The sequence below is a fragment of the Lissotriton helveticus genome, chromosome 2_2 (assembly GCF_964261635.1).
Source record: "Lissotriton helveticus chromosome 2_2, aLisHel1.1, whole genome shotgun sequence".
In the NCBI taxonomy this organism is placed as follows: Eukaryota; Metazoa; Chordata; class Amphibia; order Caudata; family Salamandridae; genus Lissotriton; species Lissotriton helveticus.
Window position 1 is genome coordinate 360,551,903 of NC_136060.1, and position 22,263 is coordinate 360,574,165.

General features: G+C 43.0%; 1 pseudogene; it reads right to left on the reverse strand.

Moving 5' to 3' along the window:
* Nucleotides 1-16,623: 16,623 nt before the first annotated feature.
* The window catches only part of LOC144821664 (uncharacterized), a 35,023-nt pseudogene continuing 29,383 nt past the window's right edge, over nucleotides 16,624-22,263 (reverse strand).

Here is a 22,263-nt window from a genome sequence, read left to right on the forward strand (position 1 = left end):
CCCCCCACAGACGCCGGGGATTCCTGGTTTCACCCTGGAGATACCCAGAAAGGGACCATCTCACAGGGAAAATCAGGACGGGTTCCCCAGCGGTCTACAGCGCTAGGACACTCGGGTAGAGTAACAGTGTGCTTTACAAGTATCCCACACACATTAGCATAATAAACATTTAGTTCGCCTTGCCTCATATTTATACATTCCTGTCTGCCCCAAGACATTCAGCATATTCTCCTCTGCATCCTTTTACCAGTTTGCCTGTAATACACAGACCTGTATATATCTCGTCGTGCACGCTGGGTAATAAAGAGCACATAACTTGGTATTGTTACTCTCCATATCTCAACCCCAGGTCATCCCAGACTGGGAGAGGTAGGAGAACACTGTTGTAACTGTTCGTCAGCAATTTTGATATATACAAATGTAGGTGGTGAGGAGTAATATGTGATGTCACATGAGACGTGTCAGCCTGTGGGTAAGTCTTCAGTAGCTCATTTATGTTTCCTCGGAAGCAGATACCATTTTAAATGTCTCGGTGTACTCCTTAGACACTCTACATCTAATGGTCGCGTTGTCTTGTCATTACTACAGATCCACAGCATATGCCTCCTAAGTCTATCCCAGTGATGTTGCGGATCGTGCGGTATACAGTTTTGCGCCATTGTGATCGCTTTATCCTTAGCTCACCTTTCTCTCTTACCTTCTAGTGGCTTACCGCGGTGCGTAGTACATACGCGCTGTGTCTCGATTGATTCGTAATCTCATTATACTGTCTTTATTCAAAGTCTTGCGCTTGTTCTGCTTGTTTTTGTTGCTTCCTCTGCTAGTGAACTTTCTTAATGAAGTCATGAGTGGCTTTTGGTGTGGGAAGTATTGTTTTTCTCCCTCTCCAGTTAGCTTTGAGACGGGCTGGATATAGCATCGCATATTCAATTTGTAAAGTACGTAGTTTTGATTTTGCAGTATTAAATTCCTTCCTTGCCTGTTGCACCGCATAGGTGTGGTCTGGATAAAACTCCAGTCGGTTGCCTTGGTATTCAATGTCCTTCTTTTCCCGTGCCATCCGTAATATGTCGTCTCTATCCCGATAATTCAGTATTCTAGCTACAATAGGTCGAAGAGTAGCTCCGAGTGGATGCTTGGGCGCCAGGGAACGGTGGGCACGTTCAACTATAAAGATGGGTGATAGGTGTTCTGTTCCGAATATTGCCTTGCACAGGTCTTCTATATATTTCTCCATTTTCCCAGTGTTAGTTGTCTCTGGTATTCCTGCTATGTGGACTTTGTTGTGCCTTGAGCGCGCTTCTAAAGCTTCAGTCTTGTTTCTAAGCACTTCAAGTAGTTTTTCTTTTTCACTACTTTTTGCGGTATTGGCTCGCGTTTCATCCTCTACTGCCGATAATCGCTTCTCAGCCTCATCAAGTCTTTCGCCTTGTTTGTCTAGCTTTATCGCCATTGTGTCCACTCGGCAAGTTAGGTGGTCTAATTTGCCGTTAATGTCTTGAAGGCTGGTTTGAATTGCTTTTAATATGGCTTCCATGTTATGTTCAGTGCTGCCTTCCGCACAGCATCACTGTCAGTCGCGTAAGCCGGTCCTCTCACCGACCGCCGTGGTTCAAACATACGTTTTGGCTGTTGTTTTTCTGGTTTCCCCATGTTCCCCTACCTGCGGGGAAGGCGTGTTATATTGTTAGCCTTCTTGCTCACACTCGTAATCTTGGTCTATCACTTTTTTCGCTTTAGTCAGGACTAGACCGTTGTTTTCAATAGATGCGATGCAGTGGTGATCCCTCTATGTGCTGCACAGTGTTCACTTCAGCTTTCACATGCAGGAGTAGTTCGGCATACAGCTACTTAACCGCAGTTGCAGGTACGTGTCAGTGCAAGGATAGGTGAAGTGGCATTCTTCTGATATACGGTCAGAATGGCTACTTTCCACGTGCTGTCTTCCAAACTCCTTGAAATAGGGTCTCCCTAACAGATATGTTGTTGCGCTTCTGCTGCGCGGAATTTTGAACATGCGCCTGCAAGTGTGCCTTTTTCATGCTTATTCGACAGCCATATCTTCTTTTAATAAAGTTGTGCTGCATGTGGATTTCTACCCTTACCGTCTTCGCGATGATGGTGGCTGCCGTGCTCAGCGTATTTAGCGCCGTCGCAAGTTTTGCGTGGGCTGGGAGATCGTCCAGTAGCGGTCAGGTCAGTACAGCTGTTATATCGCATCAGCGTCTCGAGCGGCCATCCTCAGCATTGCTTTGGTCAGTTATGTGCCAGAAAAGGTAGCCACAGGTAAACTTGCGTGTTAATGCGGAGGTGGTGATCATTCGCACCTTTTTGCTGAGTCTTTCACATCTGCAGACGCCGCCATCTTGGTGTAGTGTTACAGTTCAGGCGTGCTATGTTAGCAGCATGCTGTAGTTGGTCGCAATCTGCACTTGCAGTATTTATAGTACGCTAATTATGACAGCGCGTTTCCCTTTTCAGATGTATGTAATCAGAGTGACAATGCCAATTGCAGCGCCGAATGCCGTTGCGAACAATTGCCCGCCGGCCGCCATCTTGGTACAGTTGTCCGTTTCCTCTCGCTTAGGCAATTATATTGTGCACAACATCTCACTTCGTGCTTGCATCAGTGGCACTATATTGTGTGTGATGATGCTTCGGAATGTATTCCTTATGCACACAGCCTGCCTTGGAAGGACGCTTGCAGCGCAAGGGGCAATTCCGATCTAGTGCGTGGCGATCGCCATCTTACCCGCTCACTTTTCAGGCAGGTTTCAACAGCAGTTACTGCCTTCTACACCAGTGGTAGCGCATCTTGCTGGCATCAAATGAGGCGCTGGATATTTCCGACAGCAGTCTATGTCTACAACATCCCTGGCGCTGTCGTTTTACCGCTGTAATCTCCCGTTATTCAGTCCATCCGGCGGAGCTGCTTTACAAGGCAGCCATTCCGCAGTGCGCCCTCTAGCGCCCCCTATGTCAGGTTATTCTTACCGGAGTCAGCAAACTGCTAGCTCCACCCTACTGTTGACTGTGCATTTATGTATGACCTTTTATGTATGTAACCCTTCTCTTCTGTACTTGTACCGCCTACTTTTGAGCCCCTGTGTGGGTATAAAAGGACCATGCTCCTTCTGTTCAGTGTGCTACTTCATACACTACCAAAGGGTGTTGTGTGAATGTAGTTCCACCTCTTGAGGTTAATAAAGTACTTTGTTTTATATTTCAGTTTCTGTGCCAACTTCTATCCTATTGGTCTGAGGACTTTGTGCAGAGAAGGGCAAACCCCTAGCACTGGTAGGCCTAGCTGAGGCTCACCCTGACAAAATGAGCAGCACAATCAATAGAGAAACATACATTATTATACTAAAATTTAAAAGTAATTTAGCAAACCCCTAAAATCAGGGGTTTAAATAGGAAATCCTATCATAAAACAGAATAGAAAGTGCTGGTTCATTATGATGTGAGCAAACCTATCATCTAATTAGCAAAGCAGGGTACAGTATTATTAAACATCATATTGTCTTAGTGCTTAAACACCATCCCGCTGAATGAATATTGATTCTGGCCACTTTGGATAATCTTATGTGGACATGGCATGACAAACTAGTTACATGAACAGCAAACTGCACAGTGAAGTATCAGAATTGCACTAGTTGATGTGCAACTGTACCGTGATCATGCTACCCAGACAGAGTTGCAGTGTTAAAATCACTCATTAGTGAAGTGATACTGCCACACTGTGCTGCATTACACCGCAGTTGTACTTTTATGATGTGTAATTTCTGATACATAATTGTCTTTTCTTGATGCAAACCCTGCCATGTATTTTGGTCCTCCCCTGCCTCATAACTAGTGGTTCTCAAAAAGAACTTCACACCTTGAATGTTCCTGCTAATGCAGTGCCGCATTATGTGAACAGGATCATTAATCTTTCAGTAAAACCAGTCTATGCAGTTTTTAATGTTTGTTTAAAGTACTGGTGCTGTGCAAGTTACAACAGCACACTCATAAGTGAATTAGATCTCTTTGCACAATGCAAACCAAGGCATGGTTATGGGGAGCTAAATCATCCTTCAAAGCGAGTCTTCTGCTATGACCGAATTATGTGATCCTGAGCAAGTTACCTAATCTCTTTATCTCACTTGACTTATGGACAGGACTGCCTGTGGGAATATTTCTGAATTTGCCTCAGTGTGCAGTTTTTCAATTCCATATTAGCAATTCGTGCAAGCTTTGACCTTGACAAGTCAGTTTACATCACCCCGTGCCACATTTGTGTATTTTCATTGCAGATCGAAGCAACTTTTTTTTTCTTTCAGTTTAACTGCGTCTGGCTTCGTTAGACATTGCGAACAGGGAGAGGTTGTCGGTGTCAGCTTATGTGGAGAAATTTAGTTTGCTGAAGTGGGTGCAAAAGCGTAATGCCTCTAAAGGCATTATAAGGAAGCAAATGGAGCTTGAGTGTGCTGACTATATTGAATGTGCTGTATCTAATGGTGGTAATACTAATCATAAAGCAGATGATTATATTATTTTGGCCACTAATGTGCATCATTCTAGTGAGAGTTTGTCCTGTTTACCAAACAAAACACTGCTTTTAACTGCATCTGCTACAAAGTAGTTCAAAAGAGGGGGACATGCTGGAATATTGAGCAAATGCAACATTTCTGTAAAGAATATAGCTGGCTAATTATTGAAAGTAAAAAATTAGGTTGCTCAACACGTAGATTGCCTACAGCACTAGGTGCAAATAAAACCCAAAGATTTGCACAAGAATGGTCCGATTGCAATGTAGCTCATTATGGAAAAGAAAAATATGAGCAGCAGATGTCCCTATGGAAAAAAATCAGAGAGCATACATTTTCAACAGGTCATGTCTCTGCAGAAAAAAATTGCACAAGAGTACCTGAGACAGAGCATGGAAAATCATGCACATTTAATGTACATTGAAGATCAGGAAACAGCATGTGTTTCATACAGCTTATAACATTGGGTAATATGGGTGGCCATTTGCATTTATGTCACTGGAAGTTGAGGTGCAACAACTGAATGGATTACATATGGGCCTTGTTCTTCATAGTAACAATTCATGTGCTGACATTTTAGACCATATAGCTTTAGGCATGAGGAAAAAACTTGTAAAGGACATATTAGGGAAAAAAACGTAAAATATGCTCGTTAATTGATGAATCAACCACATTTAGTGGAAAATCTGTGCTTGTCCTTTGCTTGAGTGCAGCAGTCGCAAAGGATTCAGAAGTGTGTACTTCTTTTTTTACGTGAACTTGATGGCACCACAGATGATGATATCAGCACTGCTGTGATGGAGTGTCTACATAAGCATGTATTGGAACATCAACGACCTAGCAAGTAAAACTGAGGATTTTGAGGTAGTAAATTACCTAAAAACATTCAACAGTATACTGCTCCAGGAAACCTGGAAAGAAAAGGCCTTTGAGCTTTAGTGGTACACCTCCTACTTCGTTCCAGCAATAAAGGGATCTGATTTTGGCCACAGCTCAGGGGGGCTAATGATACTGGCCTAAATAACCACAATAGGAGAAATCTTGCATATAGAGGCCAACATTGTAGCTCCAAGTGCCATTCAGACTGTGGTGATAAAATTGCTGTTTAATAAGGAATGCCCAGAAGTTATAATAATTAACACCTACGTACACCCCAAACAAAATTAAAATTAGGCAAAGAACTGATCAAAGTAGCAAAAAGGTTATGCGTGAGCAAGACACAGAACTCAACATCCTGGCAGGCGAATTTAACTTACACCTTTTAGGCCCCGGACTTGATTATGAACTTGCGCAATACCTTACTGCTGCAGGGGGGAATACCAAATCAGGGCCTAGCAAAATTGAGAAACCAACAAGATGCTCAAAAATCCTGCTTCAAGAACTTGAACATCTAAACTTGAATAGCTGCCTTCAGGGCGACAATTCACCGGCTGCCATGTTTCATTCAACAAAAACCTCTATTTTTCTAGATTTCATGTTCACAAACCTAACCATGTTCAGTTAAATTGCCTTTTTTAGAATAGGTGACAATGAACATAGCGATCATCTACCTCAGGAAGTGATGTTAAAAGCAAATACTGCCCTCACACTAGAGGTATGCAAATCCATCGATGCAATATCAGTCACCGCCAAAACATTAAATGTCCATGGGAAAGATACAACAGCCCAAACAGTGAAAGCATGGGAAATCTTCATTATGACCCTTGGTTATATACTTGCAACTGGGATAGGAACAAAACCAGGACAATCGCTGTATATCCTAATAATACTGACAACCAGCCCGCGATGAAAACAACTCAGACATACCATAGACCAAACACTAAGTCAGCTTCGTAAAACCCCACAAAACCTGGACCATTGGGGACAATAGACTATATTATATTTTAATTTCAAAGCTAATGGGGGAATCGTTTTGCCCTGCCCATTTTCCTAATAAACACTCAACCACACATTGTTTTGCTTGTATAGTGGGAGGCTCCTTTTATAAATAGGAGTGCCCGTAGCAATGAATTAAAGTACATTATATTCTGGATAATTGTGTTATACAGTCTTTAGCTAAACTGATGTGTTTCTAGGTGTTGAAATGGATCATAGATCCTAACTGTTCCATTATTTATATACAATTGGCTAAGGAGGGTGCTGAAGAGGTGGGAATGAACAATTAATGACTTCAGCCCAGGGTATGTCTTCATTCAGTACCTGGGTTTTGGATCTCAAACAGAACACCCAGCGTTGCTCCTGAGTGAACAGGGTTCTCACTGGCCAGCCAGGGTTGGAGTGAATAATGGTCCAACACAAACTATCTGGTGTGTGTTGCTTCTCAAGAAAATGTGAGCACATTTTAGTATTTTTTTTTTGCAGCAGATCATGCTGCTGTGCTTGCTGATCCGTGTTTTACAGGTCTTGTCGTCATCCCCACATGATGAAGTTAACAAGGGCATTTAATTACGTAGACACAATTTTTTGTACTGCAATTGGTGTGCTGTTTTTGTTGCCATGGTCTCTGTAAACCTAGGTCTATGCTCTTTGTTGTGGTGGTTAAGGGGCACACTGAGCATGATCTACAGGGGAAGTGACCCTTAACTGGTGGGAGGGCCCATATGGTGGGTTGCCTGGTTCGTTGGATAGGGTGGTGGGTGAATACAAGGAGGTCCTTAAAATTGTGTATGCGTTTGTATGCAAAAAGGGGGGTGGTCCAGGGATAAAGTTTCCTGTGTTGTGGATCGCCCAGTGTTTTTTGATAACCTTCTGTATTTTGTTAGAGGTAGGGGTAAAAGTCGTTACGCAGTTAGTGTCATTTTGGGTCCTTTCTCCGGTCTCTAACAAACTTTCCCTGTGATTGTCCTTTGCCCTCTTGTAGGCCTGGTGTATCACCTTGTCTGGGTAGTGACGGTCCAGTAAATTGGATCTGAGGACGAATGCCTGCCTATCATATTCGTTAATCGTGTTCCTGCGTAAACGGAGAAACTGACCTACTGGTAAATTCTCCTTGAGGGATTTTGAATGGTGGCTTTCGCAGAGTAACAAACTGTTTCTATTAGTTGGTTTCTTGTAGTTTGTTGTGAACAACTGACCCTCTTGAATGGAGAGTAATAGGTCAGGAAATGGTATGGAGTTCTCTGATCTAGTGTTGGTAAATTTCAGGTAAGGGTCCAATGTATTGACCCAATCGCAGAATGCCCCACATGTTTGAGTCGCCACCCCAAAATAGTAAAATGACATCAATATAACAACACCATAGTAGTATTTATTGTGAAAGGGGTTGGTCTCATGCTCATTGTAGTTACTTTCAAAGGCAGCCATGTAGAGACACGCCAAACTGTGGGCGAAAGTGCTGCCCATGCATATGGCTTGTATTTGTTGGTAGAGTTGGTCTTGGAATTTAAAGACATTTTCTTTGAGGGTGAGAGAGGCACACTAAAAATGAATGTGATTGGGGTCTTGAATGGCCATGGGTCCTCCTAGAGAAGGATGTGCTCCAGGAATTCTAGAGTAGCATCCTGGGGAGTGTTAGTATACAAGGCTTCGACGTCCATGGTCACCAGGAGGTCTTACCTCTCTGGTGCTGGGAAGGCATGTATAAGGTTGAGGACATCAGTTGTGTCTTTTAGGTATGTTGGAGTCTTCATTACAATCAGTTTTAAAAAAAAACACAGAATTTACTGAGTGGTTCCAGGAGCGAATCGATAGCTGAGACAATTGGGTATCCCGGTGGCGAGATGGGGAGGGTGTAAAAGTATGTTGTCCGGGGTTTGTTTGTTGTTTAGGAAGCTTGCTTCTTTGTTTGGTAATCCAACCCTCCGTTTCAGCCTCTGTGATGAGCACTTTGATCTTAATTGGGAGATGTTTCAATTGGAAGGTAGTAAGTAGCGTGTGTTAGCTAGTTGACGTCGACATTCATCATCATAGGTGGTCACATCCTGAGTACAATGGCGCCGCCTTTGTCAGCCGATTTAACCTCAATGGTTGTGTAGTCCATACTCCCGCAATGTAGATTATTCTCTGATGGACATGTTATTGAATGGAGGGGCTCCACTTGGAAGAGCTACCTTTTATTGATGGCCTGCTCAAAAGTGAGTATTTCCGTGGTAGCCGGGGGCATAAAACTGAACCTGTTGCGTATTCCTGTTCCCTCTTCCGGGGTGTAAGTTTTATCTTGGAAATAGACTCGTAATCTGATTTTTCAGAAGCATTGGTGTAATTACTGGTGGAACTTAAATTTATCTTCTCATGGGATGGGGATGAATCTAAGACCTTTCTCCAACAAGTTTGTTTTGTTTGCATCTAGTTGTGGTGAAGAGAGATTGACTACGAGTGTTTGGGTCCCATTGTCTTGTGCCTCAGTAACATCTGGGCTTCTAGGTCCTGCCAATGATGTTCTTGGTGGTGCCTCTTCTTCTTCCTCTACCCCTCCCTCAGTTGAAAAAAGGGGGGTTCAGGAATTGTTGGTACATCGGGAATTGTTGAGGGTGACCAGGTTGTATATTCAACATTGGGGGAGTGGTCCCATCCATCTTCTAGGGAGAGCATATTTGTCCGGTACGGTTGTGTTGGAAAATTGGAAAAGAGGGGGGGATGGGTGGTTAGTGAAACCGCCCCTCTGTCTGTTAGAGTTGTTCCTTCCCTCGTAGCTAGAGTCACCGCTAACTGAACCATATATACTGGAGAAGCCAGTTGAGCTCTCGTCCTTAGCATTACTCGGAGCCCTATCCTCCAAGATTTCCTTTTTAAGTTCCACTATCTCCTGGGTACGTTTTTTAACGTAATCAAATGCAGTTTCTACGCCAAGCACCATCCAATGCCTTCAACTGTTTTTGGGACAAAACTGAATCCCTCTCTGAATTTGGGAATGTCTATGAATATTGTGGTCTCGCTTTTTACTTGCAAACCTTTAGGTATAATATTGGCTTCTAAGTATTTTACCAGTAGGTGTCTGTGTAAGCGAGAGTGGATTCGCTTTTTTTCAATCCTTCCAATTTAGCGAGTTACTCATTCAAGGACGAGTCAACTGATATCGCCCCTGTTCCTAAGAAATTGAACTTGCCTTAATGCTGGATCAATTTTTTTATTTAATCTACAATAAAGGGTAATGTTTCTCTTTCTGACATATCTTAAACCTGTGTAGGTGACTAGTAAACAATAGCTATAGTACGTAATTCAATAAAAACAAAAAACCCTTGCAGGTAATTACCTGCACGAGACAAGAGAAAAAGTCAATGGGGTAACCCTGTGTCCCTGAGAACCTGGGCAAATATATGATAAACTACAAATGGCTCTGTTGGGTAGAGCAATTGCTATGAAATTCGGCTTTATTAATCATTCAAAAACAAAGTTGATGAGTCTAATTAATTTCTTTGTAGATTGCAGGATGGAACATCAATGACAATAATTATTTGATATAAAAGATATTTTTTTTTACTTTTTTGTTTATTGTAAATCATATATGGCTGTCAGAGTTCAATAGGCAGCAAATGATAGTGACAAAGTTGAGTGAATAAAGTGACGTAGGTGACTGGGTTAGATTTATACATGAGTGATACGAGACAAACAACTATGTACACAATATACAGAAGACAACTGTAAGATGGGGTCTGTCCTTTTCAATTCTATATATAGTGTCTCCGGTGTACATTAAATGGGTTTTTTAATTCTTGGAGCTGGTAGATCTAAAGGACATAGACCGAAAACTACGTCGACGTTTCAACCCAGACGAATGCCAATTAGATAAGCGTCAAGTCGGGTGTTCTTCAGGACGGGCAGACAACGAGGATAGACAGCCTAAAGGGGAATGATTAATGTGTAAGTCATGTGTGTTCCATTGATAAATAATATTGTTGTAAAGCTCCAGTAAGTAGCTGGGTCTACTCACCAAGATTAAACACTTCCACAGCAGAGTGAGCGTTAAAAATGAATTTGAATTCACCATGCGGTAATAGTCCAGTGTCTTCCAGTGTTGAGAGTAACTAACTGAGGGTGCAGCACAGGCTGCTGGACTTACCATTCTAGGTAATGTGAGGAGAACCACCTTGAAGGTTGGAGTCTAGGGATTAAAGGGGGGGGTGGGAAACTTCGGTCAGTGCTGTGTGCATGATTAGGTATAACAAGCATGCCAAATTGTGTAGCTAAAGACCTACTTCGGTGGATTGAATCAGAGAGGCAGAGACCCAGCCTGTCAAGTGGATTTGTACTAGAGAAATACAAAATTACAACAAAGGTTGTTCAAAGAAGATACTAGATGATGATTAGTAAAAGTATTTTTTGTGAAACAACAGCGGTCCCATGCATAAGAATTATATGCGAAACAATGAATATAGACAAAATCAATTCTATATTTGGAGCGACATGTCCAGCCGGACAGAGGTCTTCAATTTTTTACTCAATTGAAAGCTTTACACAGAAGGAATACCTTCAACAAATCACCAGTGTGGGGCACAAGCCTGTACCCAGACACAATCAGATCAGTGCAGAAGGTTGACAGAAGACAAACACAGGGCTTTTCAAGGCAAAATCAGCGATTTCTGTAAAAATTCAAGTGTACAGAAATATCAGGTAAGCACCATTACATATACATAACATATAAATCAAGTTTTTGTATAAGGTGCACAACAGGTCGACGACGTTTCGGTCCCACTACTTAATCATGGGGACCATCATCAGGACATTTAGTAATTGCCTTTAACATTATAAGCCTCTAATGCCTAGGGAAGGGAGGAAGAGAGAAGGTATACATATATTTAAGTTATGGACATGTACATAGTAATATTTGCATATTTCAAGGTGACTTGAGTGAATGGTGAACCTAATTACAGTAAATAACGCACAACGGGGTGTACGTGGCGTACGCTGGTTATTAGTGGGGAGTGTAATTAAAAAAATCAAGAATAAGTGTTGTGCTGACGATCGATGGATAGGGTGTGTTGGGAACCAGGAGTAAGTGGGGGAAGTTGACAAGGCAATATACATCTGTGTCTAGGTTCCTGTGCTATTAAGGAACCGGTAGTGTGGGCGGCGCATTGAAGTAGGATCTGAAGTGATATTTAAACTAAAAGCCATACCGTGCATAAAGGATGTTCATTCGGTATAACGGCAAGATTTGTAAAAGGACGGGTGTGAAGATTCAAGGCGTAGTGGGGGAGTCCGAGGTGACATTTGTACATTAAACTAACCAAGCATGCTACATCGGGCGAGAAGATTCAAGGCGCAGTGGGAGAGTCCGAATACGAGGTGACAGTTGTCGAATAAACTAAACAAGCATGCTACATTCGGCGAGATTACGAGGAATCACGGCGCAGTGGGGAAAGCAAAAGGTAGCTCACCGGGGTGGATATAACCCGGTGGGTGCATGCAGAGGCTAAAGAATTGGTAGCCTGGGGAAGCAACCCTGTAAATGAAGGAGGGATGACATTAAAACCGGAGGGGCCATAACCCAGAGGTGTGTTTTGGGCGAGCGCGGTAGGGCTCTTACCAGAATCGGGCGCAAATCAGTTTAACCGCGTTTCAATGGTATAAATCCGCGGTACCAGGAGTTAGCCTGCAAGGGAAAACGGGTCATTAGGGAAATCAGCGAAGTGGAGGAAAGGAGGGATCCGTGCTCCAAGCGTCGCTTGACTTACCGGGTCAGTCGGTAGTTGGATCTGTTTCCTGGCTTCCTCGTGGGGAATGCCGGGGGAGGATTATAGGGGGTAAGAGGTTCCTGATTGGATGGCAGTCTCAGGGGAGTTCCAGAGTTCCAGGGCATGGAAATGGACAAGGGGTTCAGAGCGCAGCGACCATATTGGGGTGGTAGGATCAAGGGAAGAGCCGCTAGAGTGAGATAAGAAGTAGTGCATTGGTGCAGGTAAATAGTGCCCGGCGACAGTGAGCAGGTAGTTTTAAAAATATCACAATTAATAAAACATAAACAAAATAAGGACAACGAATCATAGTATGGTCAAGCAATTTCACAGGGCAACATTATGTACGTCCGAGAAGCCCAAGGCATGGGGCTTAGGTTAAGCAATCAATTGTTCAGTGGGTTAGAGCTTAGATCAGGGCAGTCCAATCCTCTCGAAGGTTGAGTCCAGTGTTTAGGCTGTCCGTTTTTATTATCCATTTAAGCTCTTCCTTGTTGAGCATCCGCGTCAGGTCACCACCTCTCGGTAGTATGATAACTTGACTGATTACAGTCCAACGTATTTCATTTTCCGTATGCTCTTTGTTGGAAAAATGTTCGACCAAGGGAGCATTTGCTCTGCCGCACCGAATCCGGCTCCGATGTTGGGAGATTCGTAGCTTGATTTTTTGCTTGATTTGGCCCACATAAATTAGATCACAAGGACAAAAGATTGCATAGATAATGTTACAGCTATTGCAATTAGTAAAAGTCTTAAGTTCATGCTTCACATCTTTGAACACAAACTCCTTACAATCAATGGAGAAGTCACAAACAACACATGACCCACATTTAGAATGGCCTCGGAGGGGTGATAATGACCAGTGATCATTAAGTGTGGTATTCACTGTGGTTGAGGATGGAAGGGTTGCCCTGACTAACTGGTCCTTGAGGATTTTTCTTTTTTTTTTTAAGCAAATAGGGGAGATTCCCACTGCAGTTGTCCAGAGTTTAATATGTGCCAGTTCTTTTTTATACTTTGTTTAACACGGTTTGAGATGGTGGAAAAGATAGTGACACAGACCATTTTGTCAGTTGTTTGTTTGGGTTTGGGTTCCAATAGAGTCTCACGAGTGCAGTACCATGCCCTTTTCATTGAGTTTTTTACTAGGTGCCGTGGGTAGCCTCTAGTTCTTAATTTAGTTGAGAGGATGTTAGCCTCAGCAAAATAGTCTTCTTTTTTGGTAGCAGTTTCTCCTAAGTCTTAGGAATTGGGAGTATGGTAAGCTGTCTCTCAGGGCCCTGAGATGAAAACGACCATAACTAAGTAACGTATTTCTTTCGGTGGGCTTACGAAACAAGGATGTGTAGAGTATCCCATCTTTGTGTTGGATAGTTAAGTCAAGAAATGGGATATGGGTTTTTCTATGGGTCAGGGTGAATGTGAGGCCATTACAGTTGTTGTTGAGCCAATGCAGAAGGGCTGGAAAGGCATCTGGCGAGTAACCCCAAATAAGGAAAATATCGTCAATATAGCGTTTCCATGTTAGTAACCCCCGATGGAACGGGTTGCTGTCTGTAAGAATGGTATTGCATTCTAGCCAGTCCATGTACAGGATCGCTAGAGTTGGTACGAAAATAGCACCCATGGATGTGCCACGGACCTGTTGGTAATACTGGGTGTCAAACATAAAGAAGTTCTGGGTGAGACAAATCTCAAGGAGTTGTACTATAAATAGAGTGGGTACTATATGTGGGAGTGGTGTGGTGTTAAGTATTGTCTCCATGACTAGAAGCAAGCCTCTCTGGGGTATATTTGTATAGAGAGACTCTACGTCCAGGGTACATAGAGTCTCCTTTTCATGATCGAAGGGATGATTCTCAATCAGGTTGATCATATGCATGCTATCTCGGATGAAGCACTTCGTTTCAGGCATAAAATCTTTTAGAAAAAAATTGACATAGTGTCCTAAAGGTTCTTAAACAGAACCGCAACCAGACACAATCGGTCTACCTGGGGGATTATCCAGTCTTTTGTGAGTCTTGGGGAGGGTATAAATGACTGGAGTTCTTGGGTTGGTGATGTTAAGAAAGTTAAACTCGTGCTTACTCAAATAGCCATTCTCGAGGGCATCCGTAGTAAGTTGTTTAATCAATGTCTGTATGCCTTTGGTGGGGTTACAAGGGAGTTAACAATAATGATCAGTGTTTCAGACTTGGCGTAGTAGCTCGTCTTTGTAGTTATCAATATTTTGCAACACTATCCCACCCCCTTATCCGCTGGTTTGATAATCAGGTTGGTGTTGTTTTTCAAAGTGGAGATGGCAGATTTTTCTCCCAGGGAGATGTTGTATGGTATAAACAGGTGTGTTTTTGCCAAGTCTGAGGTCTCTTTCAGGATGACCTTTTCAAAGGTAATGATCTCTTTGGGGATCATGTTCGAAGTGGGCGAGAAGGTGGATGGGGGGTCTGAAAGGTGTAAATACAGATTTAGGCTCCGAGGGGTTAAGTTCAGAAAATGCCCGGAGTCTGAGTTTATGGAAAAAGCCCATTAATTCAGACTGGAGATCAAGGAAGTTGGGATAGGTAGTTGGAACAAACGACAAGCCTTTACTTAGGATAGAGATTTATTGGCTGGACAGAGTGTGATTGGATATATTAAACACAGGGATGGTTTCTGTGTTGACACTTTCAGCTACCATTGGTAAAACTTCTGTCTGGTTTGCCTCTCTCCTGGAGGATTGTGCCATCTTGATTGTTGTTTCACGCGTCCTCTCTTTGGAGGTTCAGAGTTGCCTCTGGCTAAAAAATGATTCTGATTACGTGTAGGGCCACTTGAACCCTCACCAGTGTCTGAGCTGTCAGAGGATTCTGCCGAGGAATCGGTGAAGCCCTCCACAGTGTTTATTTTGTTAAAACGGCCCCAAGGTCTCGGGGTCTGTTGATGAGAATTAAAATTGAGGTTGGTATAGAAGTCTTTGTGCAAATAAGGGTAAGTGCGTTCAAGAGTGAAAGATTTGATGTCTTTCTTCACTTTGTTTGACTTCTTGTTTTGTTCAATACGGTGAAATTCTTGCACCGTTTTCTCAACTTTCTCAAGTAGTTTTTTACCGTCAGGTACTGTGTTGTTGTCCGTTATTTGTTTCTCGAGGTCTTTGATGATGTCGCCCAATTTTTTTAGTTCTTCACTTGCAGTTTCTATTCCTAGGACTAGCCAGTGCCTAGAGCAAGTGGTTCCTATACTACTGAATCCTGTGATGTACTTGGGATTATCGGTGAATACCCCCGGGATATTCCGAACTTGTAGACCTAATGGGATAGTGTTAGATTTCAGGTATTGGGTAAGCATGAGAGTCATTAGTTTTAGTCGGACATATTTTTTCTTTTGTTTTTCTAAATCATCAGATAAACTAGAGCTTCCAGTTGTGGTATGCTCTTCTTGGTCTGTGAACAAAGAAGGACCTTCACAAATCTTTTTTATATATTCAACTGAATATAAGGGGGCTGAGTCAGACATTACAGTGTGTTGCCAAGTGTAAAGGAGAAGGGGGAGAGGGTAGGGAGGTGAGCCCCCACTTTGAAGAAGTACAAGGCAAGCAAAGCCCTTCCAAACAGCCAATTGCGCAAAGTTATATTAAGGTCAACAAGGGGGCCCCAATTGAGTCAGCATAGGACCTCGGGGAGCATATTTTGTGAAACAACAGCGGTCCCATGCATAAGAATTATATGCGAAACAATGAATATAGACAAAATCAATTCTATATTTGGAGCGATATGTCCAGCCGGACAGAGGTCTTCAATTTTTTACTCAATTGAAAGTTTTATACAGAAGGAATACCTTCAACAAATCACCAGTGTGGGGCACAAGCCTGTACCCAGACACAATCAGATCAGTACAGAAGGTTGACAGAAGACAAACACAGGGCTTTTCAAGGCAAAAGCAGCAATTTCTGTAAAATTTAGAGTGTACAGAAATATCAGGTAAGCACCATTACATATACATAACATATAAATCAAGTTTTTGTATAAGGTGCACAACAGGTCGACGGCGTTTCGGTCCCACTACTTAATCATGGGGACCATCATCAGGACATTTAGTAATTGCCTTTAACATTATAAGCCTCTAATGACTAGGGAAGGGAGGAAGAGAGAATGTATACATATATTTAAGTTATGTACATGTACATAGTAATATTTGCATATTTCAAGGTGACTTGAGTGAATGGTGAACCTAATTACAGTAAATAACGCACAACGGGGTGTACGTGGCGTACGCTGGTTATTAGTGGGGAGTGTAATTCAAAAAATCAAGAATAAGTGTTGTGCTGACGATCGATGGATTGGGTGTGTTGGGAACCAGGAGTAAGTGGGGGAACTTGACAAGGCAATATACATCTGTGTCTAGGTTCCTGTGCTATTAAGGAACCGGTAATGTGGGCGGCGCATTGAAGTAAGATCCGAAGTGATAGTTAAACTAAAAGCCATACCGTGCATAAAGGATGTTCATTCGGTATAACGGCGAGATTTGTAAAAGGACGGGTGTGAAGACTCAAGGCGTAGTGGCACACTATCAAAACTGTGTTTGTGTTTCTCGAAAAAGTTAAAAAACTGTGCATGCTTAAGCACATTGTCATTAACTGGAAGGACTTTTAAAACATAACTTACACCATTCTGGTGAAAGCTGCATACTGCTTCATAGAAAGCTTTCTGGGTTCCTGGCTCAGTGTCCCCACTTTCTAGCATGTTTTTCAACTTTCCCCACACAGTGATGCCAACATACAGACTTATATCTGGGATCTGGCATTCCTCTGATGTTAAAATAGGCAAACTGGCATCTGGGCTCCCCTTTAATGACTGAATGACATCTACATGAAACACTCTACTCAAGAGCACAACAATTAATTTGATCATGGCATCATACAAGAGGTGCATGACTGGGTTTTCCCTTTGAAGCAAAAAGTTGAAATTAATAAAAGCAGGTAACGCAGCCTGAAGAAATAGACAGTAGACCTCAGTCATACGGTTCTCAAAACTGTGAACAAGTCTCCTTAACCTGACCTTGCTAGTTCTGTCACTGTCTGGTGTTGATAGGAATTACAAACGCAGAGCAGCAAACTGAAGAATCAGTCTATCCAAACATGTAGACATTCCCAACCACCTCACAGAAATGAATTTCACCATCCAGCGGTAATCAGAATCAACAAATTGGCAGAATTCAGCATGCACAATTCTTACATTTTGAAGAGTAGTCAAACCACAAGTAGAGCCGAAGGCAGAAGCAGCATTGGATGCAGCATTGTGAGCCATGTGGCACGGACAGGCCTTGAAATCCACATTATAATTCAAAGTGATTACTCTAGTTCTAACAGAGTTATTCCTTCCCACATTCACTGAGGCACTATCCACACCCAAGCCAATAAAATGTTCCCAAGGAATGGAATGCTTTGTCATACCATTAGATACTGTAGTAAATATACCTTTAGCTGTACTTTCCTTGCTTGAACACATGTCAAGAAATGTGCAGCATACCAAACCCTGCTTCGTATCAAAAATACGTACAGTTATGGGGTTAATTTCAATACCTTGATCATTGCTACTATCAATACACAGACTAAAAGCTGAGGATGTCATGTCAGCAACTAAGTGAGTCAACTACTCTGGTGCAATTGCATCATTTAATACACAGGTTGCTTTTGTTCTCGCACAAGCATAACCCTGCATGATTTTAGAGTCTGGGAAACATGTCATTATGAGATTGCGCAAATGATCAGCAGCAGCAAAGGGTACATTATGCTCTGCCAAAAATCCTGTAAATTTTATTTTCACCTCTCTGGCAAGGGAGACTTCGCCGGAACTCTTTTTTGACATGTAGCCAGAGATGGGCTTCATTTTAATCGTTGTGCCTTGAAGAGATGTATGAACTTCACCCCTAATATGGCGTTTCAGATCAAACTCTCCTTGATGCTCACAGGAGACTTTCTTCTTGGAAATGAAGCAGTGTAAGGAATACTGATTGGTCTTAACAGGAACAATGATCCCTGCAGGTAAAAAGAATTTCCAAAATTATGAATGTCCCCTACGAGTTTTAACCTATAAGAATTTTAAATTAAAGCACTAGTGCATAGAGTGGCTAGGCTGCTCACAAGCACCTACTGACCACGCCTTATGCTGGCTGCTGCAGTACAACACAAAAAGTCTATTATGCATGATGACATTTGTTGAGCACTGACTAGACACTGTTTAGGAAAGGACACCAAGCCAAATACCTCCTTCCTGTCCCGGTTTCCTACACTCGACCCGGAATCGCTTGCCAGGCTGTCTATCCGCGTGAAATCTGGATCCCCCAAGGACTGCTGCCCCCCTTCTTGTCTCCGCGATATCTGTCACACCCTTCCACATTGCATTCTTCCTTTACTTAATTCCTCCCTCAACTCTGGCATAGTCCCCAGGTCATTTAAGGAGGCCGTACTGGTGCCCCTGTTAAAGAAACCTGGCGCTGACCCAGCGGTCCTCGCTAACTATCGGCCCATCTCCCTCTTGCCCTTCCTGTCTAAAATCTTGGAGGCTCATGTCACGACCTGCCTCTCGCAATTCATCGAGGAGTCCAACTTCCTGGCATTAACCCAGGCCGGTTTTAGACCAGCCCACTCCACCGAGGCTGTGATTCTTGCCGTGTTGGACAACCTCAGAAGCAACGCTGACAGAGGATTACCCCAGGCTTTAGTCCTACTTGACTTATCGGCGGCATTCGACACGGTGGACCATAACATCTTAATCCACCGTGTCGAGTCCGCCGGAGTCTGGGGGGCTGCTTTGTCCTGGATTAAATCCTTCTTAGAGGAGAGGTCTCAGGCAGTTAGCTTGGGTCCTTTTAGCGCTACCAGCGTTCCGTCATCTTGCGGGGTCCCTCAGGGATCTTCCCTGTCCCCCCTTCTTTTTAATTTGTATCTTCAACCCCTCCTTCATTCTTTAGGTAGGTGGGACGTCACCGTGTTTAACTACGCGGATGATTTGCAAATTATTTTCCCCCTCACCTCCCCTGACGCTGTCACCAACTTTCAGACGGCCATGACACACATCCAGCACTGGATGAACCAAAATCAACTAAAGCTCAATCCGGGCAAGACTGAGCTCCTCCTCCCTGGGAGAAGTGCCCCTTATTGGGGCCCTCAGTACTGGCCCATTGAGCTCGGTACACCTCCCTCTCCTGCTGGCTACGTAAAGAGCCTCGGGGTCATTATTGACTCTGGGCTCACTCTCAAGGCCCAGGTGAGTGCAGTAACATCCTCCTGTATGTTCCAGCTATACAGGATACGGAAAGTTGCCCACCTCCTGACTCCCGAAGCCTTGTTACAAGTCTTAATAGCCTTGGTAATGTCCCGGCTGGACTTTTCTAATTTAATATACCACGGCCTTCCCAAATCCCAGCTGTCCAGGCTACAGATCGTACCGAACCAGGCTGCTAGGCTTGCTTTCAAAATCCCTAGATGGCAGTCGGCCAAACCCCTATTACATCAACTCCACTGGCTTCCAGTCAGTGAAAGAATAGCCTTTAAGGTCCACTGCCTGGTATTCAAGGCTCTCACCGGTCCCTCCCCTGCCTTCCTCAACTCTCTAATTACTCCTTATTGTCCCTCTCGTACCCTGAGGTCCACCCACCTCCAGCTCCTAGTCGTTCCCCGCTTTAAACTTACCAGATCTGGTGGTCGCAGTTTCTCTTATCTGGCCCCTAAGCTGTGGAACTCCCTCCCACTCTCACTTAAGACCTCCTGTTCCCTCCTCTCTTTCAGGAAATCCCTAAAAACATTGCTTTTCTCCCACCTCCACTAAATTCCCTCTGTTCAATCTTAGGATCCTATCAGCGCCAGGAAACTTATGGTGACAGTGCGGTTAACAAATGCCTCATAACATAACATAACCAAGCAATGAATTGAGCATACCAGGACCTCCCTTCAACTGACATAAAATTGAGCAGTCCAGTCATCATAGTGTAGCATCTATGACTGACTGAAAATGAAACTGTGCAGAAAGAGAAACTGAAATGCCCAGGAACAGACAATGTATGAGAGCCTTTATTAAAATGTTAGTCTCCCAATACCTGATGTACATAGTAGAAAATCTACACTCTTCATATAATGAAAGGGAAACAAACATTAAATCTGTTGGCATTGTGGTGGTTTGAGTCTTAAAACATACGAGTCAAACCTAGGTTGCAGCACGGTATAGCAAAAGTAACATACAAAGAAATAGATATGCTACTGTCCACACACTTTAAAGTATATAACCTTATTGAACTACCTTTGTCCGGGACTGGTTGAATTTAGTTCGATAGTACCGTGCCCCATATTTCTTCTTGCTAAATTTCCTTTGGCTAGCAGCAGACTTTCCCTTTTTGGAAGTCAAAGCTGAAGTGCAGGGCTCACTGTCATCTGTATTAAACATTATTCTGCTGAGACAGGGAAGGGAAAGAAAGTCAAATATGCCCAATATCATTTTACATGTATGACCAATGGGGATAAAGCATGGTTTTGTCTATCCATAATGCGGTCACAGTGAAGCTGCAGTCCAGCAGGTGCTGGCACCCAAATGAATCTATGATGTTCCCGAACTCCTTGTTTTTATTCCTCACAACTATCTGGCATAGTTGAAAATCTCTTTTCATACAAGTCAGCCAGCCACTAATATGTTCAGACCTTCTGAAATACTAATTGATGCCCTTTCGCCAATACTAATGTGTCTATACCTGAGGTACACAGACAAAGACCAACTGTTTAGTACTCAGTTTGCTGGTGTGTCACTGGCTCTGTTCTGCTGTGAAGTGGCTGATCCTGTTCAGTGTATTCCTACACAGATTTCTTGGGTCACTCAAGCACTGACACTGCTAAGATGTTGGACTTTGAATATCTATAAAGATACACACAAAAATACCCAATTTGAATGTACTGGTCCAGATTTATAGTGATTCCTGATTGTAATGCAGTATTATAACCCAGAATGCACTATAGCAACACAAATCAATCAAATGCAACTTAGATCAAGGGAGACATCCTGGAAGAAACACTGGGTTGAAGTCGGAGCTATATTAACCTCATCGCTGCTTGAGAGTTTCCCCTGCTGTGCTGGACAGCAATGAAAACGGGTGCGGTCATGACGAGCTCAGCTCGTCATGAGCACCTGAGAGGTATATGCCATGACGAGCTGAGCTTGTCATGAGCATGGAAGGGGTTAAGCCTGTGCATTGTTCCCAGCTACTACTCCTCCACTCCCACTGTGCCACAGCTCAAAGTCAGAGAGAAAAAGACCAGTTGATACAAGCACACACCAAATAACACCACAATATACCATGTCAGCTATCCAGAGAGCATTAACGTTAATTTGCACAGACACACTTTGCTTTAAAAAAAAAACCTCACCACAGGATTGCTGTTTTAATAAAATGCTGAGCATTATGATGGAAGGCTTACAATCATGGGGTGCACAGCTTGTTTTATTTAGCCAACACACTGCATTTTTGGGACTTGTGTTTTTTGTTCACCACATAAAACAGGCAATATTAAACTTTACCAAACCCAGGCAAGCTTGGGGGTAGGCAAGCAGGTAGTCATACTATTGAAGCATCCGTGTCAACATAAGAGTAAAATGTATTTCTTTTGTAGGCCCTCTCATCTCACAATTAAGCATTTTTAGAAAAATCCTTCTGTACCTTATCAAACAAGACATTATACACCAGTTTCAGCATGAAAACCTTGTCTCTGCAGAAGTTTAACAAGGACACGTATAGGTTGCAATGGCAGGGTAACCTGTAACATGATTAACCACAGCCTTAGAACACAGTTGATGGACCATGATAGTAGCTTCTTTTGACATTTGCAGGGTAGCAGTCCTTAGAAACCAGGAAAACTACTAGAAACCAGGTGACCTCTACTTCTTTAGCACAGGTGCCATGCACAGAAATTCCACAAGTAAGGGAAGGATTTTTCAGTGTCAAATGCAGTAAGTCACAGCTAACCTCAAAATACACAGTTCTGATAAAAACATGTGGTTCATGATCTTTTGTAAAAACTGTCAGAAAAAAATCATCTTGCTGCAGCATTATTCACCAGTTATCGTGACATTTGTTTTTGCATGAAAACTCCTGAGTAC